The sequence below is a fragment of the Haemaphysalis longicornis genome, unplaced genomic scaffold (genome assembly GCF_048455015.1).
Source record: "Haemaphysalis longicornis isolate Haplotype H1 unplaced genomic scaffold, Haemaphysalis longicornis Haplotype H1 scaffold_6, whole genome shotgun sequence".
Classification (NCBI taxonomy): Eukaryota; Metazoa; Arthropoda; class Arachnida; order Ixodida; family Ixodidae; genus Haemaphysalis; species Haemaphysalis longicornis.
Genome location: NW_027526407.1, coordinates 91,925,522 through 91,940,403, shown reverse-complemented (window position 1 = coordinate 91,940,403; position 14,882 = coordinate 91,925,522).

Sequence of the window (14,882 nt, the reverse complement as noted above, 5' to 3'; positions counted from 1 at the left end):
CAGCGATACATCAATTCTGTGGACTTTTATTTTGCAGTATCCAAATTGATTTCCCGTAAGCAAGTTAGGTGAATCAATGAAAGTGTACATTCTACAGTGCGAGATTTTTTCAACCGCTTTCCATAAAGCAGAAAGAATAAACACAGGTTTGTAATTTTGCAAGTAATTGCTCTACGCACTTTTGTAAAGAAGAGTTACTTTTGCTATTTGCATTTTTTATGCAAACATACCTACAGGTATACAATTATGAATATATGCGCGAGAGCTGCCGCAATGACATCTAGGACATATTTGACGGTTTTAAATTGGAGGTCGTTGATATGAAGGCACCCGCTATTGTTCAAGTTTGAAACAATTGATGGCACTTCTTCTGCACGTACTGGTTTACGAAATATTGTTTTATTATTGTGGCCAGGTTACATTTGTATGCATCCTGCGATGGAACGCTTACTGCTGCGGCCGTCAAATCACTGTTGGAGGCGTTTGCTAATTGTTTTAGAGAGTTCTATCTTGTAATGCTTAGCTTGCGAAGTTCGTTTCGGTTCTTCACTGACTTTACAAACAGTTTAGGTGAGCCCAGAATAAGTCATTCTCGCAATTCTTGGCTTCAAAAAATGCTCAGTATATATTCTTTGTGAGCAAACCTAAGTTTTTTTGTTAGGTTTTTTCAGAATTTCCTGAAGGCCTTTAAATCCTCACTTGTACGTCAATTTAAAAAAGCTTCGTATAATTTATACCCACGTTTGATTTGTTGTCGCAATTCTTGCGTAACCGCCGGTTTACGGATTCGGCGAGATAATTTACGAATTTTTAGAAAGGAATTGAAATTTGTATACTTCCATAAATATACCAATAGAAACATTATAGGCCTTGTTACTACTTTTGATTGTAGTAATGCTGGCCCAACCTTTCTGAATTACTGCCATTTAAAAAGCCTCAAGGGCCTCGTCTAATATCGAATGATAAGAAAAGCATCGTGATTTTTCCTGCTTCTAGAGGCCTGTCCATGAAGAGGAACACTGGAAGATGATCACTGATAGGCTGTGATAGCACATGATAAGGCACCAGCTTCAATGTTGGGTGGTAAGGCATTTACAATCAATAAATCTAGAATGGATTGGCTATCTCCTGTCACCCTGGTTGGCACGTTACTTACGTTAACAAAGCTATTGGAAACTAAAAAGGTGGAGAAATGTAAAGAAAAATCAATCGTTCGCGCTCATATCCCTATTAAAGTCTCCAAAATTGCAGCTATAGCCCCTTTGGAGGGTGGTAGCACACAAAGTAAATAGACCTACCCAGCAAGAGTGATATTATTTAATAGTCAGGTGTGATTGAACTTTAAGAGTCTAATTTTCGACCATTTTGGTTGGCCGAAAGATGTAATGCAACTTCTCCACCAGGCCAATAGATTAGTTTAAAAATGATGCGCGAAAGTCAGTACTCTTAGAAGATTTAGATCTTGTGCGAGCTCCAGGGCTTGCTAAACATTAGGACAGAAAATGTAAAACCGAAGGCACTGCTAAGCTCTTCGAAATGGCGGCATTTTATTTCTAACCGATTGCGAGTTTAGCTTGTTGTGTTAATAGAGATAGTACGAAAACACGAAGAGATACTGTTTATTCCATTGGGAAGGTAAAAGGGTGATTAGGGAGTTTAGGTATAGCGTTTGAGACCTACGCAAAGTGTTACCGGACGTTATTCCCTCTTGTCAGTCGCAATGCGCAAGTGCAGTGCGCCATATTTGGTTTTCCGTTTAGCGGGCATAAAAAGAACGTTCGCTATTTCGGCAAAGTAGTGTCCATGCCTTCCAGCCCCCGCTTTGTCTCGGTGTTTACAACACGGCGGCAGGTAGGGTGGAGCAACCCAACATTTTCGTTCCAGTGTGAGCAGTAAGTTGCATCTTACAGAACACGTGTTTTGCTCCTGTCTTCTAAAATAGGTCCGATTGTCTGCGCGGAACTCTCGGGGGAAGCGAAACCAATGCGGCATCGCTGACTGTCTCAACAAAGGTTCTGCAGGCCGATGTCTGATGCTCTGGACGCGTTCGCGTCACGGTGAAAGGCGACAGGGTGCTCCTTAAAGTGGACTGTGCTTACTGTGCTGTGAATTAAAAATCACTAGCAAAGGCGACTCAACTCAGTTGTGCGCTGTTAAAGGCCTCCTTGATTTGCGTCACAGTTTCGTACTTGCTGCTCTATCCCGCGAATCACGCGAATCGGTTATACCATTACCAGGAATTAGTGATCATGAAGTTGTAAGTGGTACATTAATGTGCAAGCGGGTCAAAAATAGTAGACCATGTCCACGAAAAATTTATTTATATGACAAGGGCAATTACGATTCCTTGAGCGCAGAATTGAGTTCTTTCTTGCCGTCCTTTGTGGACTACAGCCAATACCTGCACATAGAGAACTTATGGACCATATTTAGGGATAAAATAATTTCCTTAACAAACAAGTTTGTCCCATCAAAAAGACAGAAAAAGCGCGTCGACAAACCTTGGATGAAAAAAGAGTTACGTACGTCCATAAAAAGAAAGGCTAGAATGTACAAGACATTTAAACGAACAAAAAGCCCCAGCCTATACGCTAAACTAAAGGAATTTAGTATGCAGCTTAAAAACGACCTGAAGCTTTCAAAACGCCGATATTTATCATCCCTAGCTGATAGAATCAAGAAAAACCCCAAAGAAGTATGGCGTTATATCAAAAATAACAAGAAGGACCCTGTTGGCATTCCTGCTATCACGGATAACGGCAAATTACTGGAAGATAATTTCACTAAAGCCGAGCGCTTTAACGCATATTTTTATTCACTGTTTTCAGCTCAAAATCCCACTTTTGTGTCTCATTCGCTTCCACAATTGCCAGATATGAATGACATTGCTATTACTGAGCAGGGTGTGACTTCATTACTCCGTAATCTTAATCCATACTCCGCGTATGGCCCTGATGGTATCTCAAACCACATTTTAAAGCGCTGTGCAGCCGCAGTAGGTCCTTTCTTGGTTTTAATTTTCAATGTGTCACTCCAAACTGAAATGCTACCTCATGATTGGAAGAGCGCAAATGTCACACCCATGCACAAAGCTGGGGACCGGAATCAAGTATGCAATTATAGACCAGTATCTCTAACGTCAGTCTGCTGTAAGACATTTGAGCATATTTTGTACTCGTCTATCATAAAACATCTTTAGGGAAATCATTTATTTTCGCCAGCTCAGCATGGCCTTCGCTCTGGTTTATCGTGTGTCACACAATTAACTGAGTTCATTCATGATGTTGCCTTCTCTTTCGACCGGGGCCTGCAAGTAGACGCAGTATTTTTAGATTTTAAAAAGGCGTTTGACGTAGTGCCACACAACCTCTTGTTGCATAAGTTATTACATTTAGGAATCCCTAGTCGCCTTCTTGGTTGGTTAAAACAGTACCTTATTGCACGGGAACAACGGGTAGTCATAAGTGGCACTTCATCATCACCAGTTGAAGTTCTGTCTGGCGTGCCCCAGGGATCAGTTCTTGGCCCGCTGCTGTTTTTGGTTTTTGTGAATGATCTACCCAATGGTATCCGGTCAAATATCAGATTGTACGCCGATGACTGCGTCTTGTACTACCCTGTCAAGAGTGTCAGTGATTCACATGTATTACAATCAGATTTATTCAAAGTATCAGAATGGTGTGCGCAATGGCAGATGAATTTAAACATAGCTAAATGCTACCATGTAACATTTACTAATAAGAAAAAACCACTGCAGTCTCGTTATCTTTTAAACAATAATGTATTACAAAGTGTACAACAAATGAAATATCTAGGTGTAACATTGAACTATAAATTAGATTGGACAGACCATATTCAATCAACAGCTGCAAAAGCTTCTCGGCTCTTGTACTTTTTTCAGAGACATTTCAAACATTCCCCTCAATCACTAAAAGAAACACTTTATTTCACCAACATTAGGCCTATTTTGGAATACGCGTGCGCAGTGTGGGACCCATATACGGAAGTGTTGAAAGAACAGCTGGAAAGAGTACAGAAGCGTGCAGCCAGATTTGTTACAGGGAACTTCAACTTCAATGTAAGAAGCTCTGTCATCCGAGATAACTTAGGGTGGCAAACATTATGCTCGCGTAGAAAAATTTGTAGAAAAAAGCTTCTCCATAACTTTAAGATAGGGTCAACTGGAATTAACAAAAACAGTTACCTAAAGACGCCCAATTACGTGTCCGCACGAAGAGACAATTTAAAAAAAATTAAACCGTTCCAGTGCCGCATCAATGTATTTACGTAGTCCATCTTTCCCAATACAATTAACGATTGGAACATGCTCCCGAATGAAATTGTGCGCTCACCAAATGTTTTGACTGCTCTTGAAAGTGTTTCCTGAATGCTAACATTGGATTTACTGCTTTTGACCGTATATTGTTGCTTTGTTCTGAATTATGTTCTGTTGCTATGTTCTGCTGCGTTTTGATTACAGAGACAAACCTGTATTCCCATTGTATAGCTTGCATTGCTATGATTACTTGTTGTTTTTGTGATTAATATTTAACCCCCCTACAAAAATGCCCAACGGGCGCTGTAGGTATTTGGCATAAATAAATAAAAATAAATAAATTGAGTGCGATGATTCACGACGGGCGGGAGAAAAATATCACATCTTATTTTTATGCTTCTACATCGCAGTGCAGGCAGCTTTCTCCCCTGTCGCGGGTGTTCTAAACAGATATCTGGTTTGTTTTCGAGTCGAAATAAATGCACACGTGAAACTAAGAACTTTGGTTCTGCTGGATCGCCAAAACAAGTAACCTCGAGATTCAATGATTACACTATCGAGTGTGCTAATTGAGGAAAATATTTCTATCATTTTGTGCACCTTTCTCATTGAATACTAGCAAGACGGCGCTTGGTTCCGCTGTTTGGGTAGTCGCGCAATATTTTAGTCACTCTTTCGGTCAAATCTGTGTCGCTTCACATAATTCAACAGATGGCGTCATAACCGTTCGCGGGCCGCACAGCAAAACCGACCAAACGCTGTACTGCAACTTAAGGCGCGGTGCTGACGTAGTGTGGCACAAAAAGTTTACGTTTTGCGTGCGAAAAGGCAGGAACCAGTATACTGAAACTATCAATCGAGTCATTTTAAAGTTTTCCTGAAGCTATGACCCAAACCATGTTATCTACAGGCGGTGCAGGTAGGTCGCTCTTATGATACGAATGATGTGAGTACCGTCATAATTGCGAACATGAATCCTTTCATGAGTGTGCCACGCAAACCGGCCCCTCTTAACTTAAGCACGTTGATTTGATGCTTCAAAAAGATTTCTGCTTTGACGCGTCAGGTTTTCCTAAGTGAACATGCTGGGTTCACTACCCTTTAGTTAGCTGGTCACTGCGAAGCAGTATCTGTCTCCCCCCTCCTTTCTCATTCGGTTGAAGCCGATCCTCTTCGCACCGCTCCCAAGCTACTCATCGCCACCGCCAACCGGTGTTTCGCAACAGGTATTACAACTGTTATTTCTCACCACCACCGACGCCTCTTTCACAAGTTGCCGAGTCGGCTGACAGCGGCCGTATCACCGTTATCAGATGATGGCAAAGAATCAACAGCAGTGCGAATTAGTGCAAAAAAAATTCCGCCATCTCCACGAAGTGAATGATGATGAGAGGGTTGAAGCAAAAATGCTTATCGGTAAAACTGTGAAACATTCGCCCACACATCATATAAAGACTCGACACGTCAAACTTTCCACCGCTTCGTTGACAAGCCCGTCGACGACGTCGATGTTTGTGGAGGGTATTTAGGGGTTCTTTTGGACGATGAAAATCTCCCTGGGTAAGTTGGCGAATTCGGTGTGTGACATTTTACCCACGTTGGCCATCGCCTTCTGTAGAGCGTCTTGTGTCGTGTACCCCCGGTACCTGTCTTGAGCTCGCAGGCAACGAACGACAACCTCTTCTTCTTCCTCTTTGCCTTGTTGGGTATCAATGAACGAGTTGAATGTTTTGTCCTCTTCGGCCAATCTTTGGTTGGCCAATGTTATGGGGATCCTGCCACAATCATCATTATTGTGCCGTGCTTTGTAGAGCAGCAACGAGAGACGGAACAGGGCCCGAGCAAGAAGAGCATCGCCCCTGAAACGCCGGAAAGCCGCCGCCACTGCTCCGGCGGTTACCGCCTCAAATTGCCCATCGCCCACTAGCTGCTGCATCCTGCCGGTCGACCGCAACGTGCTACGTTGGAACGTCCGTGTGGGCACACGATTCTTAGCTTGAAAGCCATTCCGAGCAACATTGTTGCACCGGCGGCCCTCATTGACGAGCTGGTCATATGTATGGCGGAAAAAAAATCAATAGATTTCAGTGTGGCTGCATATAAAATATTTCTCTCTGTCTTCGCCGGAGCACAACACGCGTAATTATGCGCCCTAACCAGGTTTTCGGTTTAGGCGTATGCACGCACAGTCGAGCTTACGCCGCAACCGACGACCTACCTCTTGGGGTGGTGGGAGATTCAAATGTAGACGTCTCATGGCTCAATGCGCGCTGTCAGCTGTCGTTTGCGATCGAGTGGTTTGGGTGTGGGTTGGCGCGTTGCACAGAGAATAATATGCCTATCACTGGCAGTAAAGGGGAAACCAATTATTGTGTCCGCTGCAATATGAGTCGAGGCCTAAGAAGCGGTAACTGGCCATGGGAGAAACACACCTCCTTCGCTTGGTGTTTTGAGAGCGGCAACTGAAGAAGCGTCCGCCTGCACCGAAGCGTCAATGCGCGCGAAAACGACGGAAAGCCGCTGCAGCCGCATTTTCAACTTCAACTTCCAGCTGGTCGAGTAGCGGTGAGTCCCTCCCGTATGAACAGCAACTGGCCAGCTTTGAACTCTGATGTGGGCCAATAACAGTTGTTCATCTTTAAAGGCATTTCAGAGTGGCATGTTTGACAGTGCCTTTCCCTTCTAAGCGCCCGCTCATGAACGATTGAAGGTTTAGTCGTGCACAGGTTGTGCGTAGAAAAAAAGGATGCACGCGCAGCTAAACGATTTGGAACTTTACTGATGATATGTCCGTTGTGTTGGTGTGAAATTTGAACGTGGCCGTCAAACAGCCTAACACGACCAGTCTAGTGTCCTCAGTGGTACAGGTGATGGGGCTGCCTCGTTACACAAACAATAGGATGCCTACGACGCAGGAGGGAAAGAGACAGCTCTACGGTTTGACGCCTAGGCAAATCTAGGGTATTTACATCCTTCATTCATTCAATTTGCCAGGAAGTACCCGCAGTGGTAAATTACAAACAAACGCGCTTGGTTTCGCCAAAAACGCGCAGGGTATGCAGCTTTGCAGGTACTCATTTTTAAAAAACTAGAAGTGCAATCATTTTTTGTTTGAGCCAAGCTTCCCTCTTGGCCTCTTCTGAAAAGTGGAATATTGTGCACAGAACCTTATCTGTGTTCTTGGAAGCCTGTGAACAATATGAACATCTGTTAAGTGACTAGATTTCAGAGAAATGCTCAAGGTGGAGAAGTTTCTTTAAAGGGCACTTCACATCCACCTAAATGCAGTTGTACGGCTTCAAAGGAAAGGTATACACTTTTCTCAGAAACTTTGCAGTTGACGAAAATTTCTTCGTTGTGGAGGATTAGAGCGCGAGACTACCACTTAACAGGAGCAGTAGCTCTATTAATGGAGGTAAACAGGAGGCCAGCAGTTTGTAGCGCAAGAGCAAATTGATCAACTCGAAGTGAAGGAGAGTTGTTAATCCAGTATATTTAGGAGAAATATCCCAAGGTGGAGTAAGTTTCTGCAAAGGAACGTTTCACATCCACCTAAGTGCAGCCATACGATTCCAAAGGGAAGATATAGAGCTTTCTCAGAAGCTTCACAGTAGAAGAAATTTCTATCCTGGTCCAGGATTCGAACCCTGGACTTCACTTAACCGAAGCAGTCCCTCTACCAATTGAACAAACCCGGAGGCTAGTAGTTTTTAGTACGAGAGCGAATTGATCAATAACTTCAAATCGATCAACAGCTTCTGAGAAAGCTGTATGTTTTTTTTTGGTTGGTGTGTGGCTGCATTTAGGTAGATGTCCAGCTTTCCTTCTCAGTCTGGGAGATCTGCGTGCGTGAGGGACGGAAGCAGTTTTTTAGCTACGACATTGAACATAGGGAGCAAGTCCTCACCACCAGCAGCAGGATTACCGTATTTTCTCTTATTATGCTCTGTGTTTCTGCAATCAATGTAATTAATTTCTTGTTGAAGCTGTGTATGAATGACTTGGTTTATGTCTTCTTTTGCTTCAAGCTCCCCTACTCTTTTTTTCTGTCGTTGAATTTCCTTTCTACACTGTCAATCTGTTTTTTCAGATTCATGAGATCTGTCACTACGTTCTGGAGTGACTCTTCTAGTATTTAAACATTTGGCACTAGTATAGGAAGCTTTTCTAGCTTCTCAATGATGGACACAAAAGCCGATTTGATGTTCAATTTGCAGCCACAATGTTCGCTATTGCCCGCATGTAGACCAACATTGCGACACTCAGGGCATCACCAAAATGTTTGCAGCTTTACTCTTTCTTAATGAAGAGTTTTCCGTCTCACCAGCGCATTTTCCAAAATGGTAAGCGCCTCAACAGTCAGCAGAGTTTCCACTCGGCTTATCCACAGGAATGACAGCGCTACACGACGGACAAGTGGCAGACATATGGTAAGCCTTTCACCATACTCATAATATTTCAACCAGTCAATGGCAGCAACTGCAGCAGCAGCTGCAGTAATAGCAGCTGAATAATAATACAAAATTTTGTTTCTGGCAGGTGAAGGTGTCTATACATTTTAGTGACCTTGGAGAAGATCTAGAAACTACCGGAAGTAGTAAATTAGGCGACACCCAAGAAATAAGTTTAGGATATTTTCAAACAAGCTCTGGCTGAAAACTCTCGTTTAAACCACAATACAGGAATCGCGTTCAGTTCAGATAAACTCTGGAAGCATTTCATAGTAAAGATGAGTAGGTTACATACAAAACTAAACAGAATAGTGCGTGATGAACACGCAATTCAGCGGATAAAAATTATTCACTAGGCAACCAAAGCTTCTCTAACAAAGCTAAATAAATTATAGGGGACCGCTAATGCTCTCGAAGAAAGGATGTGCTGTATCCTTCAGATAAATTACCTGGAACTAAGGAGAACAGCTGAAGCTAGGGTAGTGATATGAAGAAGGTCATGCGGTAAAATGAAGCATGTGTTGTTGATTGATCATAGAAGTGTTAGAATCTCGATAGACAAAACCCGGTGAAGTAACCCTTAAAATCAACCATTGTGATGATGTAGAGGACATCGATGATATGGGAAAGGTCGACAAGCTAGATGGCGAGGAAGAATATTAGAGAGATCGACAAGTGAGGATAGACAATCGCGTCTGTGGGTATGCGTTAGCAAGATACTGCTATAAGGAAACCGCCGAAATAGACTATGGCAGAGCTATGGAGGGGAAAATTTGGAACAAGGATACGATGGCGGGTGAGGTCGCACGAATGAATCTTGTGGAGCAAGGCTTCTGTTGTGTCTCGGCAAGATGTGGTAGCCTTGGTCTCCCGAGCCCGTCCTCGAAGACGCCTCAAACATCCGCAAGGCTGCACTTTCAGCCTTACCTTGCGTCGACAGCTGCGAATTCAATCGCCGGCATCGACTGTGCGACGTCGTGTTCCCCGTGACTAGCTAAGACAACTGTCGCATCGAGGATATTACATCGGCTTCGCACCAAGTGCGCCACAGCCCGGGAGATGGTTCTTCCATTACCAGTTTGTTTGTGAACTGCAGTCGGCTGCGTTAGTTTTTTTCTACTTCTGCCACATTTTGTGTGTTTAGTATTGACTTCAGTATCGCTATCTGATTGTTCCTATAACACCTTATTTGTTACTCGTCCAAGCATTTGTTGATGTCCATGATCATATAGTTTTTCAAGCACATGTCCCATTTCTGCGACTTGAATTTCAAGCCCTAGCCACCAATAGCACAAATGCATTTAACCTAAGTTCTACATGCTTTTTGATTCAGAATTGATTGAGAATATGCACGGCAGGTATCTGAAGTTTACACTAAGAGGTTGGCATATGGGAGTAATATTTTCCAAGATAAAATATTCTACGCTCTGACTGAATCTTCGAACGAAGATAAAACTCCGGTCACTTGGCTTGCCTAGTTATGTCAATTGACCTAACAAATATAAAAATTCAGGCATGATTTCTTCGAATAGATGGGATTGCCACAAATTTCACTATACATACACTCGACAAGGGAGTTCAATTCGACTGGCAGGTACCGCTTACCTCGACTTCTTCCGCGCTTTCAGAAACTCCATCCAAAGAATCGAGGTGAGGAGTCCAGAGGAATCTCCTGAAAAGCTCCGGGCTTTAAGCACGGCACGCGCGGCACGCTGAGTCCTCGAGGCACGCTGACTCATCCCGACGGGAGAGTCAACCCACCCCTGCCTGTGGATTGAACGGACTCACCACGACGGCATTTAGTCTTACCCCGTCTGCTTCTAGTGGAAATGGTCGAGTCGAAAAATCCGGTTTTTCAGGACTTGATCCTCTCTCGTCAAGTCGATGTATACGAGTGTTTCGAATGTTGCTCGTGTCAATACAGGATAACATAAATTCCCCTAGTGTCCCCCAATACGTTTGTTTAAGATAAATCCAGCTTACTAGAAGAACACCAAAAATCCCAAAATAATAAGTAACGAGTCGTGCACAGCAAGCCCACGGTATATTGCATGTAGGTATAACCTAAGGATGTATAATATGGTCAATACAAATTCGCAGTTTCGAGTAACTTACAAATTCCTTGGAAGATGAGCACAGTAAAATATATTCCGCACTGGTATTTAGGGCCCAGAAACGCCACGAACTCAAACTGCACCTCCGAATCTTGCTCTAAAAATACAAAAACAGAGCACAACGCTAGTGTGTTGTCCCAAACGTCACAATATTGTCAATTATGCAACACTCTTTCTACTTTGACCAACCAATAAAACACAGCAGATAAAATGCCCCCTCAAACTTATTGTTAGGCGCATAATTTGGCACAATGAATGATTTGTTCAACATGCCGAGCCAACCACAACGTGACGAAACCCTGGTAGCACCCACTAGATATTGTTCCACTAAATCGCCCTCGGCAGTATTTGGCTAGGCTCATGTCGGTACGTTCGTCTCCCAACGAAGATCGGGTATCAAATGCGCCTGTAGCTTCTTTCTGTGCGCTCACTGGGTCTTTCTTTCCTTGAAACCGTACTCTGGCGGCTACTATTTTTTTGGGAGGCAGGCGCTGCCACTCTCATAATACAATTTTCAGTGCGGTTCTATGTACCTGAAAAGAATACTCTGTACCTCTCATATTCCAAAAAAGTAATATGTTGAGGTCCTTCGCGCTAAGGTGCGTTTATTCAAAAGAATAAGCCTAAATTTTGCAGCATGCGAAATGTTGAAATGGTTGCCTGCCGGTCAGCACAGGTTATGACGTTCACATTACCCAGCCTGAGAATTAACCTATTATACCGATAAAGGTTACCATTACGTGAATATATAGTTTACTATTCCTTTATTGTATAAACGTTAGCCAATATTGACATTCGTGTGGAAATAGATTCTCCAAATTTCAATAACCATGCTTACAGGCTGCATTCTTTCATGTCGACTAATCAGATCAAATACAGAAACCGCATTGCTTATTGTACATTTTGTATCTTTTGTACACGGTATGGTAGTGTATGAATCAAGGAATCTTGAATCAAGTACTCCAGCAAAAAACCCACATATTGCTGCACTAAACGTACAATGTTGGTCGGGTTGGCTGTTGATTGCGGCAAAATAAACATAACACTCGCGTTGAACATCGCCAAGTTATGATAAATATAAAAGCGTCTTTAAATGGCTCACCTTTCGAATTCAGTAGAATCAAAGGATAATTGTTGTCAGAACCCAAATATTGACCTTTCCATTGTTGAGATCTGTTGAAATGTATCAGAAAAGAAAAACAAAAGTATCATGGTTTAAGTTAACTTCCAATATGTCATTACAAAAAAAGGAATACCTACTGCATGCTGCCCTTCGTCTGTAGTTTCCGTGTAAAGGTAAAATGATCGGCTGCCTTTTCTCCTATTATATCCACCTTACATGGAGAATTGCCTATATTTACAGTTGAGCTTGGACGAGCGCTGTAGACGGTCCAGATGTGTGTAGATCCATTCACAAACTGCAAAACAGGAAGGATGTCTGTGCCATATTAAATATCGCAAAATATCTCCGACAAATTGATTTCTGAGACAAGTGCTCTAGTTTCAGCGCAGCGTAAAAGCATGAAGTACAACTATAAAAATCAAAGTGTGTTATTGATCTGAAAGAGATGCAAATCTCGTTTTACAATTAAATTTAGGCACATTATACCATCCCAAAAAACCTACAATAAACGTACTATATATTATTGAGGCAAAACCTGCCGCGCTAAATTTAGCCTAACGAGGTTTTATAAAGTGATGTCATGGCAAATTTGTTTCCATTTTTATTATCCTACAAAAATTAACAGTTGAATCTCGTGATCCAAAAACGATAGAAAATTTTTTGACTCCCTCCCCTTTACTGCGTAATTCGTGCATATAATCCAGACAATTATTACAGAAGGATATGGTGGAACTTGGATATGCGATTGTTATCTTGTTGAGATTAGGAGGATATTGTAATGAAAAGAAATGTCTAGAATAAAGAGAAAAGCACTGAGCTTGTCAGTGTTTGACTGTGAACAACATCATAGGCTGCACAGAAACAACACGGTGTTTGAAATGTTTTCGATATGTACGCGTTGTGATAATCTTTATTCAGCCAACAAGTTTTGTTGTGTAGCAGTGGCATATATATATATATATATATATATATATATATATATATATATATATATATATATATATATATATATATAGATATATATATATTTATATATCCCATCCCCAAGCACAGGAAAAAATTACATTGACATAAATACCCCGAAACGTAGATATATATATATATATATATATTTATATATATAGTATAAGTAAAGAGTCGGATACACAGCAAGAACAATAACAAACAATTGTTACTTACGTAGCGGCAACGGGACTTGCCTTCATCAGAGTACAGTTACATGATTTCACAGCAAAATCATGTAACTTTACTCTGATGAAGGCAAGTCCCGTTGCCGCTACGTAAGTAAACATTGTTTGTTATTGTTCTTGCTGTGTATCCGACTCTTTACTTATACTATTTCTGCGCGCTTTGTGAGTTTATCTCTCTCTAGGTTTATATATATATATAAATATATATATATTTATATATATAGACACATATATATAGAAATGAGATATGGCAGTCAAGAAAACCTCGGAAAGCAAAGGAGAGGTTGTGGTAGGTCATTGAAACAGATACAGAATTTGGAAAGAAAGAAAGAAAGCGGAGAAAAAATGCCCGACAGGTGGGATCTGAACCCACGCTCTATGGCAGTCTTGATGCCATAGGGAGCTTAAGAGGGTTCAACGCTGGTTGACCACTCTCGACATGTCGTAGACACTCTAGTCACGGCGCGGGGATTTAAAAAAAGGCCCCTTCACCCCGTAAAGTCAGAGTGGCGCTGGCTACCACCCCCAAGAACAGAAAAAAATTACATTGACATAAATACCCCAGAACGCGGTGGGGGGAGAGAGAATCGCCCCGCCGGCAGCGTAGTGGTTATCGCACCAGACCGGTATTCTGCAGTTCGTAGGTTCGGATCCCACCTGGCGAGCATTTTTTCTCCGCTTTATTTCTTTCCAAATTCTTTATCTGTTTCAATGACCTACCACAACCTCCCCTTTGCTTTCCGAGGTTTTCTTGACGGCCAACCCTTATTTCTGTGAGCCCTAATTTCCCATTCTGATTCGCTTGATGCATAGCGTAGGCCTCTGTACTGGCAGTCTTGGTGCCATAGGGAGCTTAAGAGGGTTGAACGCTGGTTGACCACTCTCGACATGTCGTAGACACTCTAATCACGGCGGGGGGATTAAAAAGACGGCCCCCTTCACCCCGTGAAGTCACAGTGGCGCTGGCTACCCAGCCCCCCCAAGCACAGAAAAAAATTACATTGACATAAATATCTCAGAAAGTGGGGGGGGGGAGGAAATCGCCCCGGCGGTAGCCTAGTGGTTATCGCACGAGACCGGTATTCTGGGGGTCGTGGGTTCCGATCCCACCTGGCGGGCATTTTTTCTCCGTTTTCTTCCTTTCTTTCCAAATTCTTTATCTGTTTCAATGACCTACCACAACCTCCCCTTTGCTTTCCTAGGTTTTCTTGACTGCCAACCCTTATTTTTGTGTTATTTGTACGAGCCCCTCTTTTCCCATTCTGATTCGCTATATGCATAGCGAGGGCCTCTGTTCTGGCAGTCTTGGTGCCATAGGGAGCTTAAGAGGGTTCAACGATTGTTGACCACTCTCGAAATGTCGTAGACACTCTAGTCACGGCGCGGGGATTAAAAAGAAGGTCCCCTTCACCCCGTGAAGTCAGAGTGGGGCTAGCCACCACCCCCAAGCACACGAAAAAATTACATTGACATAAATACCCCAGAAAGCGGGGGGAAATCGCCCCGTCGGTAGCGCAGTGGTTATCGCACCAGACTGGTATTCTGGAGGTGTTGGGTTCGGACCCCACCTGGCGGGCATTTTTTCTCCGCTTTCTTTCTTTGTTTCCAAATTCTTTATCTGTTTCAATGACCTACCACAACCTACCTTTTGCTTTCCGAGGTTTTCTTGACTGCCAAACCTCTTTTCTGTGCTATTTCTACGAGCTCCTCATTTCCCATTCTGATCCA